We start from the raw sequence: 23,329 nt of genomic DNA, 5'->3' as shown, positions 1-23,329 counted from the left end.
AAATCATTCTCTTTTATGATAGATACAACAAACTGCTGCACGTGCTGCTGGGTTATAAAAAGGGAACCCCCCACCTTGCCAATACAGAGTTCACAGAACAGTATTTTATCAACGCCCACCTCACTGCCTAGTATTATAGATTACCAAGAAGTGAAGGGACATAGTGTCTTATAGAAAGAACCATATCCCTCCCATGATGGGAAGAGACAGGGACTTCCAGAGATGGTGCCTGCAAATACAAACTGAAAAAGACAAATCTGGGTCAGCAGAAAACTGCTGTATCCATGTTATTCATAAGGCAGTAGTGTACAGAAAGGTACCTTTTGGATTCAGGTGTTTAATGAGCTTGAAGAGCATTGCAGAACAGAAAAGCCTCTGACTGACATACAGGGATCTTGTCTCTGCCTCTGTACAGAATGAGCGGTGATACTGCAAAAGCCTCAGTAGAGAAATGATTTGTTTTACATGAGATACTCAGATTCAGCTATAATGTACAAGCAAGAAATCTGGGTGTTTTAGTCAAAAGAAAATCTAATTTCTGGGTTAGAATTATATACATGAAACAGCAAATGGGGCAAGGAGGAGGAAGCCAGAGAAAAGAGGAGGCATGACTGATGCCTTATCATCCATGAATAAAGAACTAACTTCAATTCACTTTTATTCAGGGAATAACGAAGAGACCACACAAGGGACTGAGAAAAAATACCGGGGTCCTCTCCAGGGATTTGCAGCAGAGTAGAGCCACAAGCTCTGCGTGTTCCTTTTTTTTTTCCTGTTTACACTGAAGCAGTGTATTTCTTGCTTTGAAATACTCAGGCTTACTGCAACACTATTTTGTTTGTTTTACAGCTGCTGTTCCACAGATTACAGGATATGATTGAGTACAACTGCATGAAGAGTCAAATTGAGCCTGTGCTCCAGAAAGTCAATGTACACTTTTTGTTTATGCATCTGAAAGAAGTGTTTCTGTTATCAATTTATCTATGAGTTTGCAACTCCCACCTGCTTGCTTTTCTCATTGGTTTTAATTCAGAACAGCTGCATGAAAACTTACATACAGAGTAATATGCCAAAGAGTATCAATTGCTTTGCAAAAAATCATCAAGATTTTTGTTCTGAACCTAAGTCCTACTGCTTTTACTGTGTGTATCTGAGTACACTGAAGTTTAACTCCAACATTGGGTAAATTTCAGATGCATAGAGAAGTTTTAAAATAATCATGGGAGTTATTAAGTAAATGGTTTATAACAGATACCAGATATATGCCTTGCATATGTTCAATTTTAGGTATTTTACAATTTTATGCATATTATCCTGCTTTTTTTATAAACTAGGTACTGTTACAATTCTGGATGGTATAAGACTTGCCCTCTCCAGAGAGCATTTATACTCCTCCTGACAATGGTAAGAAAAAGATTTTCACAAGGATTTTGAAGAAAAATACAGTCAATAATTTGCTCCAGTGGCCTTTGTAAATCTCTGAATAACTCAGAAGATACACTAAAAACCTCTTGGAGTCTCAGATCTCCAGAAAAGTAAAATTCCATTTCATGCATTTGTTGAGACATTTTTTTAGTTTCCCTAAGTAATTAGTGTTGATTTGAGAAGGGAGATAAAAACATTAACTGGGATATCAAATTACTCTCTCACACATAAAAAAAAGCAAGTAGCGGATTATAATTCTATCCCTCCTGTGCACGCAAAGTAGACCTGAAGGGAAAAAAAAGGGAAGTTGCCAGTCAACCACTTCTTAATAAACCTGTTCTAAATGGATTTCCACTTGCCAACAGTATTTCCACGTTCATTTTTAATTCTTTTCCACTTGCCAACAGTATTTCCCTGTTTTCATATTTAATTATTTCTTTTCAGAACCACTTGTTGTTTTCCTTTATCGCACTCTTTCCTCTGAGCAGGTTCTACCCTGATATGTCTCATTAATTTTGAATTATATCTGCTGTGTTGCACCTCCGCAGTTCTGCTCATCTGCATCACAGTCCCCCATTACTTCAGTTTGTTTCCATGATGCAGGATGCTGTTAAAGGTTTTTGGTCTCCACCATCATCCTCTGACTCTACAGCCTCTCTGCTGGAACTCACTATTACTTCAATACAGAAACACTTATCCCTAAAACTCCTCACTTTTAAGGGAGAGATCTGGCTACACTTCAGATGTAACATAACTGGTGAAGAACAAAGCTCCTTTCCAAACTCACGTTGTTATCTAGAGAGAAAGTGGGAGACTGGGAGAATGATTTAGTAATCTAACACAAACCTGAGCAGCCCAGACACACATGCTCATTATGGAAAAATTATCTCCCACAGTAGACTTGCTTAGAGCAAGCTTTTTGGCTTGGAGATAGTATCTTCTTTTCTGTTTGTGTAAGGACAGCACAATGAAAAGCCAAACTTCATGGGCACCATGGGGCATCAACATGACATGAAAATTAGCATCTGAAGGAAAAAGCAAATCTCCTGACAGCCTGTGTGAGAATGATTGCCCCCAGATTTAGTTTCAGGCATCGAATGAGTCTTGTCAAATCAACATACTTGTTGATATGCATTGGACTGAAAAGGAAGCATTTTTGTTTCCAAATGAAAGTGGATTAAGAAAAAAGGTGTCTGAAACACTGCAGCTTCTCCTTTTTCTACACTTTTGGCTGTTCATAGTATTTTCAATTCTGATAATTAACAGAGCTAACCTCCAGTAAGTACTCTTTTTTCCAGTTGATTGTTACAACTGGCACACTATTCATGGTTTCTGTGCTGATCATAAAAGAATTGCTTTGCTTCTTCTCTGCCTTGTGCCTTCCTCATTTAAATTATATAGTTTTTGTACATTTCCATTGGCCCAGACTTGCCTTGCTGGTGGCTGCCACCTCTCTCTGCAGTGCCCTCTATTCTGTTGCTCTGCCTCCCAAGGTACGGACAGGAGGCTGAACTCTTTCCAAAGGAAGTCAATGAGCTTAGCTGGAGTAAGGCAAAAACAATAGCAACTGGCGGCAAAAGGTAGACAGGCTGACAAAGGCTTTTAAATGTTACAGTGTTAGAAAGTATACAGGAATTATAGATAGGAAGAAAATAGAAGAGACAAAAATATAGGACAGGAGAAAGCAAAAAGTAAAACACAATGAAGTGGTCAAGTGACAACTTCAGCAAGCTAGAAACGTTCTGTTGTATTAACCACCAGAAACCGGGTTGACACAGAAACAGATGATACTGTCTAGAGAATGCCAGGACACTTGTTTCCCTTGTTCTGCTTTCATTGTCCTTTCTTTGTCTCCTCCTCCTCTCTCATCTCTTTTTCCTTCTAATTCTTTGAATTTCTTATTTACACTATAGATTTTTCAGTTGGAATTCAAAGCAGTGGTGGAGAAGGAATAAGTAGTGAGAGGAAAGCATTTGTTTATTTCTCTAGCTCTGGTGTTACATTTTGTTTCACTATCCTATTAAACATTTTCTAAAATAAAAAACATAGTACACATTACTTTTACTACATTCTTTGTTCATTTCCAGTAGCACACAATTATATGTGTATGACCCTGGCAACACCAGGTCACTATGGTGCATAAGTGTTATTACCAGTTCTCACAATCTTATAATACTTCTAGTAATAGTTAATGCTTTTTCTGAAGCCACATCTCTCATATTCACATCATTATGTGACAATCTCAAGTTATATTCTTTGAAAAATAAATGAAGGGTGGGATTCATCTCGCCTAATTTAGTATGTGTAGAATGTAGACATCTACATCTCAGCTAACCCCCTAGGCTGACTTTATAGTCATTGAAGAGAATTAGGCAATTTTAAAGCAGAGCTCTTCTGATCTATTTTAGAACTCTATTTCAGGATGAGATATGCTGCACTCAAGAAGTGTCTATTTCTCCCCACTAATGCAGAGGAAGGATGAATAGCTGAGCTGTAGATTGCTACATTTGGACAGATGAATATTTTTTACCTCTGGGTAATGCTTAATTTGGAAGACCTTCTAATTACTATAATATTGATATGCAAATAAGAATAACCCCAAATATTTTATTTAAAAAAATACACAATCTACAAGAATTTCAGGCTTTCATTTATTTGATCTATTTGATGACCAGTCTGGTTTTTGTTGTTTTGTTTTGTTTTTTTTTGAATACCTGAAACTGGTATTAAATACTGCTTTACAAATACCATTTCCCCTTCTTTTCAAAAATTTTTTTATCATCTCTTACTTCACTCACTTTGCAATCCATTCACCTTTCAGGGTTTTTTGTTTTCTGAGATTCACTATATTGACTTCTGCAAGGGCATATAGAAAGTAAGTACATGTGCTTCACAAGGTTATCTAATTAAGGACCTTTTCAGTTCAAAAGGAGATAATAAGTAAAGGGGGAAGGGCTAACACAGAAAGGCAAAGATGTCAGGCAAAGGATAGTAGAGAAAATGGCAAAGATCAAAAGTCTTCGGCTACTTATTACTGGACCATTAAGAAATTCCAGGCACAGCTTTGGAGAGGATCAGCCTGCGCTTTTTAACTGGCAAGAATGGGAAAACATGGGAACTCAAGGTATTTTTGTGGGACTATGCAGAATTTATGAAGAAAAGTTTAGAAGGGAATAAGGGAGGAACAAAAAGAGTATTAGACAGAAATAGGCATAAAAGTTGATGGCTGCATGTAAACCATGACTGGTCAACATGCTTGTCTGATCTAGCTGTGCCTGATCATCACAATCTGTGCTATCTTCTGATTAAATCCTTTCTTAACAATCTCTCTGTGTACTCCCTATCCTGTATTTATGTTAGCCTGGCCTGTGGAGTCAGCTGCTGGTGCCAGTGGGGTCTCTGTGCCACTCACTGGAGTGAGTGGGGGTCTCAGCCTCAGCCACTTGGGTGGGAATGGTGTGGGTCCTGAAAACCAGCTACTGGATGATTGGGGCAGGCATGAGTGAGGGGGTTCAGCACTAGCAGCTGGAGCAAGACTATCGATCACAGCCTGTGTGCCTGGTGCCAGCTGCTGGGAGGAAACAGGTGCCTATATCTTCCCCAAATCATATGTGTTGGCGTATGCATTCACTATCAACCTCACACAGGACCAGCCAGCGATAGGGGACCTGCAAGGCAGGTAAGAGGGCCCAGGACCTAGACAAAGATGTTGGATAGGCAGAGGAGCCACACTAGTAATTGTGGAACCAATGTACAAGGGCTTGTGAATCTAGGGTGGTGTGTATGTGCCCCTCTCTCTTAGTCAGAATTTGAGGATTTTTTTCTTGTTTATGCACTACATCTGGCTGCATTTGACACACTTTGTAATACATATCCCAAATAGATCTGTGTGTAACTTGGCACCTTCACTTCCCAGGGGCTCATGCAATAACAGTCTGCCAAACATATATCACTTAGCTAAGCAACAACTAAAGAGAGCAATAATAACCTACAAACTTTTCACGGGAAAGCATTACAGAAGGAAAGGCAATATTCCAAGTGACAAAAAAGGATTATAGCTCCAGGAGGAATAATGAGAAAAAATTAAGGAGAGTGTTTGTTTTGATTGTTTTACTAAATATCAAGAAGCGGGGGGGGGGGGGGGGAGCAGAAATCATGCTGACTGGGGAATTGTTCACCTTGCTACTCCTTTAAGAGAAATATTAGAAGCTCTGTACTTGGAAAATGCTTTGGCAACTGGGCAAAGGGGAAAATAAAGAATAATCCATGGAATAAAAAGACAATGATTTTGGGGGGTGTTATAAAATTGTTTTAGCCTGTACAATATATTCTGTGAATCTGTGAGCAGCTCCTCACAAGCAAAGGAATCTGTGATCTTTTAAACAGAATCCTAGAGGAAAAATATTCAAAAACATTGATAATGAGTAATTTTTATATTTTATTATCTGTTTTAGATTGTGAGGGAGAATTTTAGCTTTGCCGTAGTATTAAAATTATTTGGGATGGAAAGGGACAGGAAGGGATGTGGAGGTAGGATGTTAACACTGTGCTGAATAATCAATATTATTCATGATGACTCAGTAGTGAAGGCTGGACGAAGTATGAGCAGGGGGAGCAAAACAGCACTGTGAAAGAACCCCAGAGCAAAGCTGTGGGCAAGAAGCTGTCCTCACTGTGAACAAAGTTTAAATATCTATCGCCATCTTTCAGACTGATTAACGAAATTGTTCCTATAATTTAAGGTCTAATGCCTCATGAGCAGAGTTGTAAGCAAAGCCCCCCATGTCTTCTTATGTGTCAACAGTCAAATCCTAGTTTTTTTTTGTCAGAAAAGATTGTGAACTATGTTCCTTGCTGTCTCTGGGTATTCACTCACTGTCTTCCAAATTCTCAACAGATTAAACAGTCCTGTATTTTCTTCTGAGTCGGTGTTTATAGCACAGCTTCATTTAATTTTCTGGCTTCTGAGAAAATGAAATACATACTTGATTTTCTTTTTCTTGCCTTATTACTTTTCAGTATTATTCTTGCTGTATGTTATAAAAACCTGCACTATTCAACTGTTTCACTATGAAGAAAAGAGTTAGAAATTGTTGTAGTTTCATCTCAAAATGAAAATAATAAAACAGTCCACAAAGGACAAACGTTGACTCTTTCTTGCAGAATCTAATTGCCTAAGCTTTGCAAATTAGACCTAGAAAACTGAATATGTGTGAGGTTTTTACCTCATTCTGTACCTATTCCATAAATGGTTGCAGGATAAAATTATTCAATCAAGATAAGGTACTGTATATTGTTCAAAAAATATATTATGCCTTTTTGAAAGTAAGCTTCTGTTTTCTCATCTCTTTCTTTGTTGAAGTTTCCTTTCTTATGGAAAAAGTCTCTGCTTTCTGTGTTCTTGTTTAACTCAAAGTATTTTTTGTGATCTAAAATAAAAAATCTGCATTAAAACCAGCTACACATTAAAAAATGATGATTAGTTTGCTGACTCCTGGCTTCAACAGTAATACATATGTCATATTTCTAGTGACCATTAAATCTGTGCTATATCCTATTGTATATAATTCTATATTATCATAATTTTATAATTATATATAGTGCATTATACTGTTCTGTTACTATACAAGAATAATACAATATTATGAACAAAGAAAGAAAGCAGGATGGATATTACAACACAATAATCTATTACATATTAAAAAGCTCATGGGTCATAAACAAAGTTTAAACCATGACTCCAACATTTAATATTTTTAACTTTGTAAAATGCTCTCTCTCAGCAGTTTGTAAACATATATCAGAAGACATTTGCACGATATCTTCCTAGGAGCAACTGCTCACTGAAGAAATAAGTGCACAATGTTATTTATCATTAGCATCTACAGCTGAATGGATAAAAAGGACAATAATCTCATTCTACTCATTTTTGTTTCTCACATAAATGCTGAAAATTCACAGCCATATTCATGAAGTTCCCTTATCCCACCACCATAATATAAGAGCATGCATCAACATACATGGCTGTTTTCTCACACTATTTCTCAGAAGTATATATGAATTATCAGATATAACAGATACATAAAAATTTAAGCATTCCAATACTGCAAAAAAATCAGACCGTTTTGTCACACTCTACAATAGCAATTCAATTTTAAAAAAAAAAAACAAGTCCACATTTAGAAAATAACGTTGTCCTGGAAAGACTGAGAATTTCTGTTTCCTTTTCAATTGCTCAGTCCTGAAGGTGAAATTTAGAGTCCCAGTCAACTTCTCATAGCGTCTTGGAAGCTGAAGTGCTTCTGAAAGGCACTCATTCACAAACCCATTATGTTAAGTTAAAAAAATTAGAAACACTGAAATGAGAAAAAGTTTTGTGTGTAAAATCCTACTTCTGCTGTGGTCAGAAACACCTGTGTCATTGGTTACATGCATCTGGTACATCTATCTGAAAATAGTTTACTGGGTGTAGAGTTTATGCCAGAGTCCTGTGCCTTTCATTTCCTTCTTTCTATCTTTCCTTCTTTTGTTCTTTGTTTCTCTTTCCTCTTTCTCTTTGTCTCCCCTCCTTCCCCCCTCCTCACACCCCCACCCCCCTGGGGTTCTGGTTTCTCCTTTCAGGACTGTCTTCATATTCTGTACTGTAAAGACACTGAATAAGTACAGAAAAAAAATGTAGACGCCAAATGCACGTTTTCTGCCTCCCAGCTGAGAACAGACGGTGCTAGGCCACAGATTCCAGTACCTTGAACCCTGCATCCACTTCTGTGTAGCAGGACAACTTCAATAAAAGGAGTCCATGCTGGAATATACAAGCATGTTTCAGTTTCAAAACCTATAGTTTCAGTGATAGACTACCGATAAATATAGCTGCAGTACACACCAAGCCAAATTAGTGCTTATGTTCTGAGTGGTAAGACTGCCACAATAAGAAGAAAAATAATTTTGCTCTGCTGTTACAACCTCCCATTCCTGGAGGGAAGGCAAAGGTTGCTCTCCTGATCAGGCAACCCAGAAGCAGTATATTCTCTGTTACTAGAGGTTAAGATTAACTTAAAAATTGACAGCAGGAAGCCCCAAGCTCTCAGTCACAAAAGAGATAAAGAATTATTCTCCATGAAATAAATCCTTACTCACCCCATCCTATGTCTATAATTTGACTCAGAAAATGGATGAGCATTCCCTACTTCTGGTAATTTTAAGAAGTGGATGTGACTTGAAGATATTGCATTTAGTTGTACAATAATTAATTACCTTCTGTTACACAGCACAATGTAATCAGTGGTTTTCAGCTTAGCTTTGCCACAAAAGAGTGGGCTTGTCTAGTAGCTGGTGGTGTCAGACAGCTTGGGAAGGGCACTGAGGGGATAAAGTAACCTGACGTAACTTTAGACTCTAAGATCTTGAGATAGAATCCACTGCCATTTCACAGAATCAGTCTTTCTTGCCACTACTGGAGTAATGCAAGAAAAAAGTTTTAAGTGGATTATGGTGATGTTATAGGATACCATCCACTCAGCTAAATAATAGTGAAATATAGGTCACATACTTTATGGTCAAAGAAGTTGCATGCTCACCATCATTTAGTCCAGTAGATTTTTTTTCACTAGGCAGAATTCAGCTTGCCTTGTCAGAAATAGATATGTAATAAGCTTTTATCCTGAGCAAGCAGGAGCAAAACAGAAGCTCTTTGTTAAAGAATACACAGGCAGAAATTGAAGTCAGATACTGCACTGCTTTCCTTTTCCTAAGGCTTCAAGACACATCAAAATGCTTGAATCAGTAGGGTGTGTGCAGGCCACCAGAGGCAAAATTTGTGCATGGGTATAAATAAATTTTATGGTATCACTGCCACAAGAAACAATTGGTGTAGGTAATTTGCCTTACCAATTAGTGTAGGCACCCCACAGAAGTACAGTTTATAATAAGTAATTTAAGAAATCTGGATGTAAAAATTAATGAATAGAAACACATGGAATTGGAATCATTTTTAAGTAAGTGAAGTAAGCTTATTTCTGTGTTGCACAAACATAATAAGGTCATTTAAGAAACAATTATAAGACACCATGGGGTGAATAAAGTGCAAAACTAGAATGACTTATGGCCAGTATAACCTTTCTTAGTTCCCATAATTGCTTATGTGTTCTACAAAGCTAAGTAAAGGGACACAAGCAATTTAGTTCCTCCAGTATGATTAGCTATTACTGAGGAAATAGGATGATTCCAGAGCAGGCGTTTGGCTCAAGGAATATAGAATTAAGCAATAGTTTCTTCATAGTGCTGGTAGGATTTTTTTTTAAGTTGTATAACTTTTTTTAATTTTTACTTGGAAAAAATATTCTTGCTCACTTTAAAACGTCCATCAGCCTTTTAGAATCCATCACAGAGTGCTAACACAGTAGCTGTCATTCAGAACATAATTCTGTCAATTTTCTACCACGTAATTCAACCTACCATGTTATCTTCTCCAAGGGAGTGAAATAGCAACACAACAGGAGCTTAAATGGTGGGTTTATCCAGAAGATTATTTTGCTTGTGAAGCAGCCACTTTCGAAAGGTTAGAAGTCCTAGAGGTGATTTACATTCTGTCAACAACACAATGTACTGATAATAGTAAAGTTAAAGCAGCCCTTCCAATCATCATCAAATAGCACAGGATATACTTGTATAAAGCTTACAAAGTCTGTTAACTTATCCATGCTGCTCTTACTCCTAACTACATAGTTTTGTTTCTTATAAGGAGAAGTAGACTATACCTTATCAGTTGCTTGGAAAAAATCTTGATTTTACAGTCTATCAAAGTCTGACATAAGAAAAATTTAAAACATTTTCACATATCACAAATGAAATATTGATTTTATCTTAAGCTAGTTAAGATAAATCTTAATTAGGGCTTTTACTTAAAGAATGATAGCCATTTCTCTAATTCGTTACAGTTACCAGATATTATGCAATCGGACCACAAACCTTTGCGAAACAGAAAAAAATAATAGAGAAACAGACTCAGAATTATAATGACCTTGAGCTACAAATGCAAATATTTAAATAAAAATAATAATTCCATGCAAAAATAGAAAGCAACAGGAATGTAGGAATAGAGCTGTCTTTTGATATATTAAACCTGGAAGACTTTTTTTAAATTAATCAAAAAATGTAGAACTCAGCAAGAGAATGCTTATTAAAATCCTCCTTATGTGGCTATTTCTCATTAACTTTGAAAAGCTGCTTATAGCAAACACTTCTGTAAGCTGAGCACCTTTCTGCAAATAACTTTAACATATCTTTTCCTACTCTATTGAATAAAGGGACTTTCTTAAATAGCATTTTTAACCAAATACATAACTTGTTGTCCAACTAACTGTACAGCCCTCCTCAGCACTGCCTCATAAGGTTAATCTTTACAACACTCTTGCAAGTAACTATAATTTTTCCCATTAAAAAAATTGAAGCAAAGGGAAGGTAGTGCTTTATCAAGGATCCCACTGAAAATCAAAAGCAAAATATCCATGCAAATGTCCCAGGTCCCAGTCGAGATAAAAATAATACAAAATATTTGGTATAGTACAGGAAGATAGCTGACAGGTTTTAGACCACTCATTGTTTTCCACCATAACCCATTCATGGCTATCTCTAGAATCATATTCATCAAATTTCCTTTTTTCTGACATAAACCACCTGCAGTCCCAGAAACAAGGTTCTTCTGTCTCTGATGGTGCAAAAGGAGAGATTTTATCCAGTTAGGAAGTCTGAGGTTGTGATCTGAAACCCAGGCAGGAGCAGCCTGCAAAGTCATCATGTGCAGTCACATTTACTCATTTAGTAAAGGAGATTTCCCTTCTAATAAACTGTCTTTCTTCAAAGGCTTTAGTCAAAATAGGAATAGAATTTTCCTTTTGTGTTCAGTTTTACAATTTAAGTTTAAAAAAAATCTAAACTTTTATTCTCCTGAATAACTGAAATAATCTTTTGCCTCTGATCTAATTTGCTCTTTGGAGCAAGAACTGCCTAAGAATTGTCCTCAAAACCAGACAGTCAGCCTAGATGGGAAGCAAAGCTCTAACTAAACACAGCCTACTTGTGCCTTCCAAATCATGGAAACCAGGCAGGTTTGTATGCTGCTAGCCACATTGTTTGCACTCAAATCTGTTTCAGATATGTGGATGGCAGTCAAGCAGGACACAGAGCACATTGTATTCAAAGCCTCTTCAGCGATATCTATCAGCAGTACAGACATACCTAGTGTGTCTCATCCCACATAAAGCTTACACCAGTATGGAAATGTAAAATGAGGAAGAGGCAGTAAAACCTCTTTTATATAAAAAGAAAAAGTCTATTCGGTGCCGCACCATATACCTGAGTTTCACACAAACTTTATAATGATTGCTGAGCTTTACTGCTCAAAAGAAAGAATATTAAAGTATAGAGCTTTATTAAATTAAGTTAACCAAATATTTGGCAGCTAAACGTTAGCCAAAGGTGTAGCCCTCTCACATTTTCTATGATAAATCTAGAGTAATATATTTTGTTGAGATTCTTTAAGTATATAGGAAAGGACTTTGACCTCCACTCTTACAATCTTTAAGCTGCAGGAGGAAAAAACTTCTCTTACGTGGAAATACAATGAACACATTCAACATTTTTCTACCTCTTAGAAAGTATTTTTTAACTCAGGAGTAAAAGTCCTTCAGAAAAAAATGTCTGTCTTCATTCTTTTTCCTGAAGTACCTAGCACAATTGCACTGAGACTTCTGGCTGTAACTACTGCAAATCATAATAATGTAGATGAGAAATGCCTTTCAAGTCTGCAAACACTTTATGACTCTAAAGAACGCAGTCTTTGGTATGTAAGTATCCAGACTTTCATTACATAGTCTTAAAAATCATTTATTTGGATGATAGAAAGTGTTCTGAGGGATCTTACATTCATCTCTTACTGAGCATTGACAGTAACAAGGTTGGAGTATTTGGCATACTGATGTGTAGGCAGTACACTTGTCTCTGAAAATTCAAGGTTCTCTGTGGCTAGTGACAGCCTTTCATAAAGTAAATCTCAGCATATAGGATTAGGATTGTTCACTGGCACAAACAAACCAAGTACTCTTTTGAAGACCAGTAGTCTCAAGGGCCCCATGCACATTCTGCAGTTTATAAATCACCTCTCACTCCGGATCTGGCTGAAAACCTAAACTGTTCCACTTCAGGAAGCCTCTTTCCACTGCATTAGAGCTACCAATTCTAGCACAAAAACCAGAGGAGGCGGAAATCTATGACCTTACTTTCTGCTTCTCATTTGTTGGCCTGGATAACTATTTTTATTGTATTATGATTTGAAAGTAACATGGAATAAACCATTTTCTAGAAGAAAAGAAATATCTATTCCCTAAACAAGTACGGGATGAATCTGCACAAGGAACAAAATCCCATTAAATTAAGGCCTGATAATAGACAAAGGAATTTTTGCTCAGAGCAGAAACACATACCAACATATTTATTTTTCTCCCTCTAGGAAGAGAAAAGAAATGGGTATACTCAGTATATTACTTGCAATAATACACAGGTGCCCATCGTCATTTTATGATTGCTAGTCTTTCTGACAATTAGCCAATACACTGATTTTTACCACTGCACAACAGGGTCACATTTTCTTTTCCTGCAGAAGCTCTTTTTAAATAATAACTTTTGGAGACAGCTGAAGTTCATCAGTTGATGGCAGGAACTAGACAGTGCCATCTGCCTTAGCAGCAGTTCAGGTAATAGCAAAGAAAAGCTAATTGCCAAATATGAAATGCGCAGGAGAGGATTTTTTTTTTATAACTTCCCATTAAAAGTGGATCTCTGTGGCACTATGTGATGCTTTGAAGAAACAGTCAACTCTGCTCTAAAAGAGCCTTGCAACTAGTCTAAGTATCCTGTGTTTAATATTATGTTATCACAGTTTTATTGGGTTTGACATCTGAAGTGGTTGGAGATTTTTGGCTAATACCTCACAGCACTTAGATGTGAGCTTTATACCGGTATGATAACTGTACTTACGAGATATTTACATTTTTCCTCCTTCCCTAGACTAAAAAAAGTATCTCCAGGATGCTGCAGAGTAGAGGAATATTACTGAAGTCACTAAACAGGTCTCACATTTCCAGTTCTCACATATCCCTATAGGCACAAAGAGACAGCAGGCTCTCATGATGGAAGGAAGCTCTGGGAGGCCTCATAGAGAAAGGACAAAACACCTTCATTCCTCTACAGAGCACGGCTGACCTCGGGACTCTGAGGTCATTTTGCAGGTATGTCAAAGGGAGAGGCAGGAACATGCTCAAAACTGTGATGAAGATGACAGGAATACTGATCCTGTTTTTCATTCAATCACCATTTAATTTAAAAGGCAGAAACACATCTGCAGTTTCAGACAGAATCTCAAGCCTAAGACATCCCAGATGTGTTTTCTCAGTTTGAGGTGACAGCGTTTTCTCCCAGTGTTTCCTATAGCAGATTTTTTTTTTTTTTCACGCAGTAGTCCAGGGTTAGCAGGATAATTTCCTCAGCACAAAGTAGTCTGCAGCAAAAGATGGGAAATGCAGGGTTTGCCTTCCAACAGTGAAGTGATACATCCTCTACTCTGCTCTCGTGAGACCTCACTTGGAGCATTGTGTGCAGTTCTGGTGTCCTCAACATAAGAAGGACATGGAACTGTTGGAACAAGTCCAGAGAAGGGTCACAAGGATGATCAGGGGACTGAAACACTTCCCATATGAAGACAGGCTGAGAGAGTTGGGGCTGTTCAGCCTGGAGAAGAGAAGGCTGCATGGAGACCTCATAGCAGCCTTCCAGTATCTGAAGGTGGGCTATAGGAATGCTGAGGATGGACTATTTGTTAGGGACTGTAAAGATAGGACAAGGGGTAATGGGTTCAAACTTAAACAGGGGAAGTTTAGATTGGATATAAGGAAGAAGTTCTTTACTGTGAGTGTGGTGAGGCACTGGAATGGGTTGCCCAGGGAGGTTGTGAATGCTCCATCCCTGGTACTGCTCAAGGCCAGGTTGGACAGAGCCTTGGGTGACATGGTTTAGTGTGAGGTGTCCATGCCCATGGCAGGGGTGCTGGAACTAGATGATCTTAAGGTCCTTTCCAATCCTAATTATTCTATGATTCTACATGGATCTGGACCTACTCCCCAAGTCATTATGTCATCCACCATACAAGGTAGTATATCAAGGCAAGAGCAGAACTGTTTCAAAGGGGACAAAACAAGTTCTGGTCAGCTTGTGCTATTTACCTGTGCTCAAGAAGAGGCTGGGTACTCTGGAGCTGTAGAAGTCTTGCGAACCTTGCAGCTGTGTCTAGGTGAGCCCTGGAAGGTATTGTAAACTCACGTATGTTCCTGCACTTTGGTGATATTTAACCTTCAGTAAGTAGCGCTGTGGGAAAAGTAGGAGTCTGGGTGTCTGCTGCAGGCCTCTGAATACTATCCAGGGAGCCAGATGCCTAACTCAGAGGAGGAGTACAGGTAAAAACAGTTCACATGACAAGATTACCTTCAAGCTAAGAAAGGTTGTTGGGACTACTGCCTGTTTCTTGGACATTATCAGTAGTAAAAACCTATATGTTTAGCATACACCTCTCAACGCTATCTTCAAATAAAGTTCTCCTCCTGAGAAAACTATGTCATATTTAGAAGATCTTTGAGCTGGCTTGTACACAAAATTTCTTGGACTCCTGCACTGTTTAGAATATAATTTCTATACTGGGGATCATTAGAAAAATTAAAACAATGTCTCCTGTAAAATTAAACACAAGCTGCATAGGGAATCTGAACAGCACTGTTCTCACTTCAGAGTCTGGCAGTACCACTCAGCCCTTTGGGCCAACAGCTAGATGTAATCTAAATGTATTATTATTATTTCTGAAATGTCTACAACACTGGTATCTACACACTGAAGTTTGCCAAGATTCTGAAGTAAAACAATGCCTTTCAAACACTACTCTTTTCTACTACATTCTAAACTGTAGCATGCTCTTAAAAAGGTCACATTCTGAAAGTTTGCATGGAATAGACTCCACATAGCAGACATCAAGAGGAGAAAGATATTACTTCATCTTACTACTGCCTGTACAGAGACATTCAAACTAATGAAAAAAATTAGAATTTTTAAAGAAGAATCATGTTCTGCTCTGCTTCTGAGTCACTAGGGATGAGAACAACCAGTCTTCTGCCCACTAGTTTTAAGTTTAGCATCAGCAAAACCTTTGCTCCATCATAGATCTAAAAATGAAAATCTGTCCGTTTCCAGAATACCATGTCTGTCATTTTATTGAACTTTGTAATCTTTTTAAAAGTTGGGGGGCTGAGGGGGTGGGAGTTTGTTGTGGTTTTTTTCCTCTACTTCATCCTCTGAATCAGAACTGGAGAACTGGGAATATACTATCAAACTAAGTTCATCTTTAAGACTATATTTTTAATCACGATTTTCTCCAGATCAGTGAGAACTACAACCTTCAGCCTGTGATAATGCAGACTGTCTTTGACAGGATTACAGGAACCATGTCTAAATTAAGCTTCTCTATAAAATAGTCTTGGACTGGCACATTCTCTCTGATCCCAATTCCCATGATCCAAAAGTCGGATTTGGCAGGTTTGCAGTTAGACATGGCCTCCAGCTGTTCTGTGATAGGTTAGGAAATAAACTGGCCTCCAGCCAGACCAAGGGATTCATTTCAAAGCTGTGTAGTAAGTATTAAATGTGTGCAATTGTAAACATTGACATTTTATTCTCCTTTTCTCAGCAGTCCACAGATAATTTTTGTATTTCTAATAGAACAGGAAATAATGGCCAGGACTTGAAAAAGAAAAGGATATATTTAACTCAAGCTGAGAACTATATAAAGTCTTCAGCATTCAGCACAGCCTTCTAACAAGCATATATAAAAATTATAACTATTCCACAGTTTAAGCAACATATACACAGTTTTCATACAGAAATAGTGAGTCAGAAGAGACTGAGCATACATTGACAAAGGTATAAGCAGTTGTATTTTGCTTCCAAACTTCAGCAGTAGTTGGATGGTATTTCTCAATATTTTAAAGCTACACACAGATTACCAGAATTTGTGTGCATTTTTTATAAGAAATCAGAGGAAGTTCAGTGGCACATTTTAGTGACAGGATATATGGTCAGTTCAGGAAAATAAAAAAATATCAAGACTTTTAAATCTTTTAAAATGAAACAAAAGGGTCTATAATCACAACAGAAATGAAAATCCATCCATTATCCACTGATCCTTATCACCAAAAATGACTATAAATAGCACCTAATAAAAGGCCAAGAGCAACATTCCCTGTTTCTGAAGCAGCAAAACTAGTTGAGTTAGATAAAAAAACACATCTAAACAAGACTTGTAAGATTAAATGCAAACCAATCTGATACTTAAACAGAATGTATTGCATCAGTAATTAAGTGAAATAATAATATAGAGTGATACATGCTATCAGAGAGAAGACTGATGAGACTAAAAAATGTAGAAAAGTAATTTAGTAATCGCATTAGCACTTTTTAATAGTAAATCACTATAAAAATATCAGCAGGTCTTATCATATTAGTGATTTTGCTAGAACCACGACTGAAATTTGTTAGCTACTGAGCATGGACCAAGAGAATAATGTACAATGAAGGAACTACAGTTCATAAAACTTTTGATAAATAACAGTATTCTGAGACTGACATGTGCCTTGAATGTAACTGGCTACATTTCAGCAAGATGAAATTTTTATTAAAAGACATTTTCCTCTTTTTTTTTTCCCTACTGGGAAAATTTGTATATCTTACAGTTGTGACACAATTATTTCTACCACAGAATAAATAAAAAGGATTAAGAAAAAATATTACCTAAATAATAATAATTTACACTTCCAATAATAAAATATGAAATTTCAAAATTATTTATATCACAGCTGTCTCTACACAACCCAACCGAGATTATGTTAAGCTATATCAACAAATAGTGAGACATGGACCTAACCCTAAGTGTTTACAGAATAAATGAGAGGTATTAGGGACTACACTAAGTCTGTTAAGTGACAGCTACTAAGTTTCTACTAGAGATTTCACTACGGCTGCTGAAATCATGTAGAGAATATTACAGAGGATTTAAACAGTATGCTGCTGGCTAGAGCAGAGTCTTAAAATGGATTCCAGGATCCTAGGATAGGTAGGATGAGAAAATTAAGATATATACATATATATAGGGGAAAAAAATATGATGAAATTAAGGAGGCATTTCTACCCAACTGGAAGATATGCATATGCACCGCCAGCCCTCTATTCACACTCTCATCCATATCTGGGTACCCCAGACACTCCTGCCACTGCACACTGCCTTCAAATCAGGGGAACTGAGAGATCAGGACCCTGCCAAGTGCCACAACACCCATGGATCAGTTCATACGTAGCCTAGTAAGTGACTTGTTTGGTGTCAGAAAAACAGTTAGGATCATTCTGAAGGAGAACTAAGGACTCCTAGCTCCTGACTGAAACACTGTACAGATTTGCATTGTGAAAGCTGACTGGGAAGAAAATGAATATGCAGTTTAGGAGTGCATGGAAGTAAAGGATCTCCTAGCACAAACAGTGCATTACCAGGTGCACAAGACTGTGGCTGCACTTTGTAAGGAATGCTATGCTACCTCCCTTAATAGATTTACCTTCTGATCAATAATAAAGAATTTGTTTTCCCCAAAAGGCCAGGCAGAATAGAAGTAAAACACCTCTGTGAGTACTCAAAGATAAAGGAAGCACATGGAGCTTTAGCTGATTAGCAATTGCAAGATCAGCCTGTGCAGAAAAATTCTCTAAGATTTATAATGGGAAAGCACTTTTATAGGCCTTTGCAGGTCATCTGGTAGAACTTAACAGAAAATAATGCTTGCATCATAGAATTCTTTGCTGGCACTTTCCATTACATCTAGGGCTTTTTCTGACAAGGATTTCTCCATACATTCTGCTGACAGTAGGATTCCCTGAGTGAAAGAATAAGTTCTGCACTCATTATAATGGGCAACCTCTCTCCACTCTTTCATTCTATCACTGGAAATTAAGTAATGACACTGAAAAAAAGACATTCTAATCCATTTACTAGCAAGACATTATGCAGTTCTGTTCCTTCCTTAACTTACAGGGCACATCAAGCACTGCATATCAAATATGCCCTATAGCTTCTCTCCTCTTTATCAGACTCTTAAAAAAAAAAAAAAATCAAAGGCATAGTATTGCCATTACTTGTGTCCAAAGGACAAAAGACTTTTGCAAGTTAGCCTGTATTTTCAGTACCTGAAACTCTTCTTCTTTTTGCTTTCCTTCAAATTAAGGTCTTTCCTTCCCACTCCCTGCACTTGAGACAGCTTTCTCACAGGAAACCTAGTTTGGCACAGCAGTGCAGTAAAAAAGGCATCATGATAGATTCTCCATGATGTAAATTAGAGTACCGCAGTCCAATCACATCCCCATCAAGGTCCTCAAATGAAACCTCCCACTGAGATGATAGAAGCTAATGGATTTCCATCTGCGTGTCTCTTGCTGTCGGTGGCTATTGTTTAAGTAAACATTGGTTTGTATTACTTACTTTTTTTATTATTCAATACATGTTGATGCCTGGTTAAAAGGAAAGAAAATTGCAGTATTAAAAGACTAGTATTTTCAGTGTCTTGTGATGTAAATTGCTAATTTAAAACCCAAAATATTGTTAAAGTGTCTTTATTTAATAGCAGACGATTGCAAGCTGTAATTTGCAAGCTGTAGTTGCAGATGGCAATGTTTTTCTCTTTTCAGCAGTACAGTACAGTATTTACTGCAGTGATCTGCAGACAATGACATACCAACTGCGAAAGAAATGCTCAGGGGTAATACAAGCTATCAGGATTCCCACGAGGTCCAGCATGTGAGATACCTGCAACTAAAGCATGAAATTTAAATGCCAATTAAAATGTTAAAATCTCCTACCTGCTTTCAAACAGCAATTCTTTGCATTATACATTTTTAATATTTTCAATTGCCAAGTATGTTTCTAATACAAAACAATGTTTTCTTTACTGATTTTTAATCCTTTTGGATTGGACACACTTATTTTCCAATTCAGACCTGGAGGCCCAAGTCTGGATTTGAAACTGACAGCTACCATCTGGACCACACTAGTAGAAAGGGTTGTATGTGATCTGGCATGTCTAACATACTGTTACACTTTTGTACATAAGGACGTGCCAAAATACCATGCATGTATTAAACAAAATCTTTGCCTTTTATTTTATTTTGTTAAACGACTCATTAATGTTTATTTTTGAAAAGTATTTAACATTGTCTATTTAACAGCATTGTATGAAACATTTAAATACTGTATTCTGTAGTGCCATCTAGGGGATTTAAAACCTGGAATAAAATGCTCATCTGATAAAGAAACAGTAAACACTAAGAAATCAGCTCCAACTGCCAGGGCAATTTCTTATGTATATCTAGTGTTTTGAATTATCTTTTCCTGTTACAATAGGAATATTTAAACAAGGTCAAGCACATAGTATCATATCTGTACAATCCATAAATAGAAGACGTATTGTGTTATACTTCTGCTTTATAGACCAATAATTCACAAAAACAATCTTAAAAAAATATCCCCAGCAAAATCAGTATCATGTTCTGAAACAGGATTTATAAAACATTTCTAGCTTTAGTTCAGTTACCAGGAAATATACAGGAATTGTATGTACTAAAGATATTTATAAAAAGATTATAAATGTTATTGTATAAAATTGTAGGAGACTGAAATAAAGCAGGAAAGCTACTTTCACTTTCTCAGCACTCAACCTCATTCAGATTTTATCTTATATTTCCTGAACCAGATGCTATTACATAACAATTTTCAATGTATCACTGAGTAAATTTTTAGAAACTACTTATTTTGTGTCATATTGACAGCTAGAACAATCTATAAGCTCTTTGATTACATTTTCATTCTTTATTCTTAAACAAACAAACTATAACAAGTTCACATATTAGATAAGTGATAATCTGAAAGGGAAATGTATAGCAAAAATCAGAGACTATAAAAAAAATAGAGAACGCCCGCATTCCCTCAGACCACAGAAACGATTCACTAGTTCATACCAACACATAAAAAGAAATATCTCAGGATCATCATCTGCCAAAACATCTTTGAAATTGGTGGATAATTTACACAGGTAGAGAACCTGGCTACACACCCACATGATCTTGCATTTTTTCATTGTCCCTGTAACTGCCCCCAGCTCCCCCATCATCTCGCTGAAGACTGTCATATAGATGCGTTATCATTTACATCCTCCAGTCACCTACTCTACAACACAAAAAAACCATATACATCCCCAGCCCGTGTCCTTGTAACTTCTCCTCCACATTTTTTACCACATCGCACCAAACTAGTGTTACACTCTGTGCCTGCCAATGCCTCTACCCTGTGCTCCCACTTCCAAGGACAAATAGCAACACTGGTTTGGGCAGTTTAGTGGGCATAAGGGAGCAGGCAGTGGAGCCAGTCTGTTACTACACATCTTCTGATCAGTAGTAACTAACTGAAGTTACTACTACAGATCAATAGGTATACTGTAACTTAATGAGAGGCAGAAGGCTCCAGATGCGTATTGCTATAGGAGGTCATTCTATTTTCTGACTTAGCCCACAATGCTCTAAAAAGGATTTATAAGCGATGATGCAGTATCTAAAAGTTTGATTCTGTTAAATGATGTTAGATCCACTGCCACCTTCATCAGCAGATCCAGCCCCAGTCCCTCCTGGGTTGCCAGCTGGGAGCCCAGCCTGGTGCCTGGGGACCTGGGATCTCTGTTCAGGCTGAGGGACACAGCTTCTGCTTTCCTGATTCAAGCAGTAGCAAAGCTGCAGACATATCCCAGAGACATAAAAACACACACAAGTATACACACACAGGACACCGATACAGCTGGTCACACAGATTGTCACAGATAACACACTGTCTTCAACAGCGCATATATACACAGCTCATAAAAAACAAGCCCGGACACAGCCAAATCCCCTCCTCCTCTTTGGCTGGTAGATACAGAAGGTCACTAGTGAAGGCACACACATGACAATCTCTAGATTAACAAGCACAGACATACTTGCTGATCCCTCAAGCACTAGCACAGCCCCTAGGTCTGCCCGGCATCCTTACCCACATCCCAAGTCCCCTGCCACAAGTCCCCTACTAGCCAGCTACTCCAGCTTTATGTTTGCAAGAAAGCACACTCATCCTCCACGTACTCCACATTCACAAGTTCCTCTATGAGCACAGATCTTCTGCCCACCTAATACCCCAGCCCAGACCCAACAAGCCCAGACCCAAAGTCCCCCTTGCTGTCTAGATCAGCTTGAGATTTCCTAGCAAACACACACACACACTTCACATATACCCAGTCTGGGAGAAGACAGAGACAGTGCCCAGCAGCTGGCACTGGGCACACAGGCTGTGATCCACAGACTCATTTCAGCTGCCAGTTCTAAGCCCCTCACTCACCCCAAGCCCCACCAGTAGCTAGGAACACACACTATTCCTGCCACAGAGGCTGGAAGTTCAAGACCCCCAGTCACTCTACTGGGTGGCACAGAGACTCCACTGGCCTGGGGTAGCTGACTTCACAGGCCAGGTGTGCCCACAGCCCTGGTATGACTCCAGTAGCTAGCATAAACCCACTGACACACATACAGCTTTCATCAGTTAATAGCACTTAGTCCTTGCAGCACATACACATGGGACAGAGAGTGAGGATACACAGAGAGTTAAGAATAAATCTAATAAGAAGACATAAGAAGATAGGAGAGACTGCAGTGATCAGGAGCAGGGCTTGGTCAGACATGCGTATTGACCAGCTCTATTTTACAAGTGACCAGTCCCCTTTTATACCCTTTTCTGTCTACCCACCTCTTTGTTCCTCCCTACTCCCCTACCCCTACATGTCCCCCATGGATTTGTGTAGGTCTATCAATTCCTGCACACCTCCTGACCAAGGGTCCCCCTAGTTTACAATTTTATCTGTTGCAAAGTCCAGTTTGACCTTTCTGGAAGTGGCATCTGTGATTTCTTGATAGCACATCAATTAAGTGAGTGGCAATATTTGTTTCTTGTCCTTGTCTCTGTGTTTGCTTTGTCAGGTCTGTGTCATGGTATATTTTGTTTCTGGCCTCCCCCTTTTCCCTTGGATTCCCAATTGACAAGGTCCCTGATCAGATCGCCAGATAACCTCACTGGAATAAACACTCTCACAGGCCCTCATCAATTAGCGTGGTTGATCAGCTTTGGTTTCTATCACTGTCTCCCTTATAATTTCTCAGTCAGGTCTGTGTCTCTCTATGATCTTGTTTATGGCTTCCTTCTTTTCCTATTATCCCTTGCCTCATTGAAAAGGTCCTTGACCAGATACTCTTAAAGTGTCAGACACTCTTCTGCCACACACATTTGCAGGTTCTGTCATTTCGTGAAAAGACACAACAGAGGCTCTGCCTTCCCCATGCTGGCTGATGTTGCTGATCCACCTGCCTATTTCTCCTCGCTTTCCTTGTGGAACTCCTTTAATAGTTTATTCATAATGTTGTTTTCTTTACACCAGTATTGACCAGAGATGGAGCAGTGCTAATGGAAGAAGGAAATATCCTATCCTCAGTTTTGGGTTTTTCTTCTCTCTTTTTATTTTCAGTAAACACAGAACAACCATGAAGAATATATCAGAAAACCAGTAAAACAGTCAATATGTTTGATTCCCCAGGGTGAAGGACCTGAACTGGCTTGAAAACTTTCAATGAAATAAAGTTTGAAGCAGTGTTGACATACACAAGAATGCAAAGTGCAGGCTTTGCAACAGCAATTATTTTTGAG

Source organism: Pezoporus occidentalis, unplaced genomic scaffold (genome assembly GCF_034315485.1).
Source record: "Pezoporus occidentalis ecotype Australia unplaced genomic scaffold, CSIRO_AGI_Poc_V1 ctg48, whole genome shotgun sequence".
NCBI classification, from domain to species: Eukaryota; Metazoa; Chordata; class Aves; order Psittaciformes; family Psittacidae; genus Pezoporus; species Pezoporus occidentalis.
The sequence above is the reverse complement of the archived record's forward strand: the minus strand, read 5'-3'. Positions refer to the sequence as shown.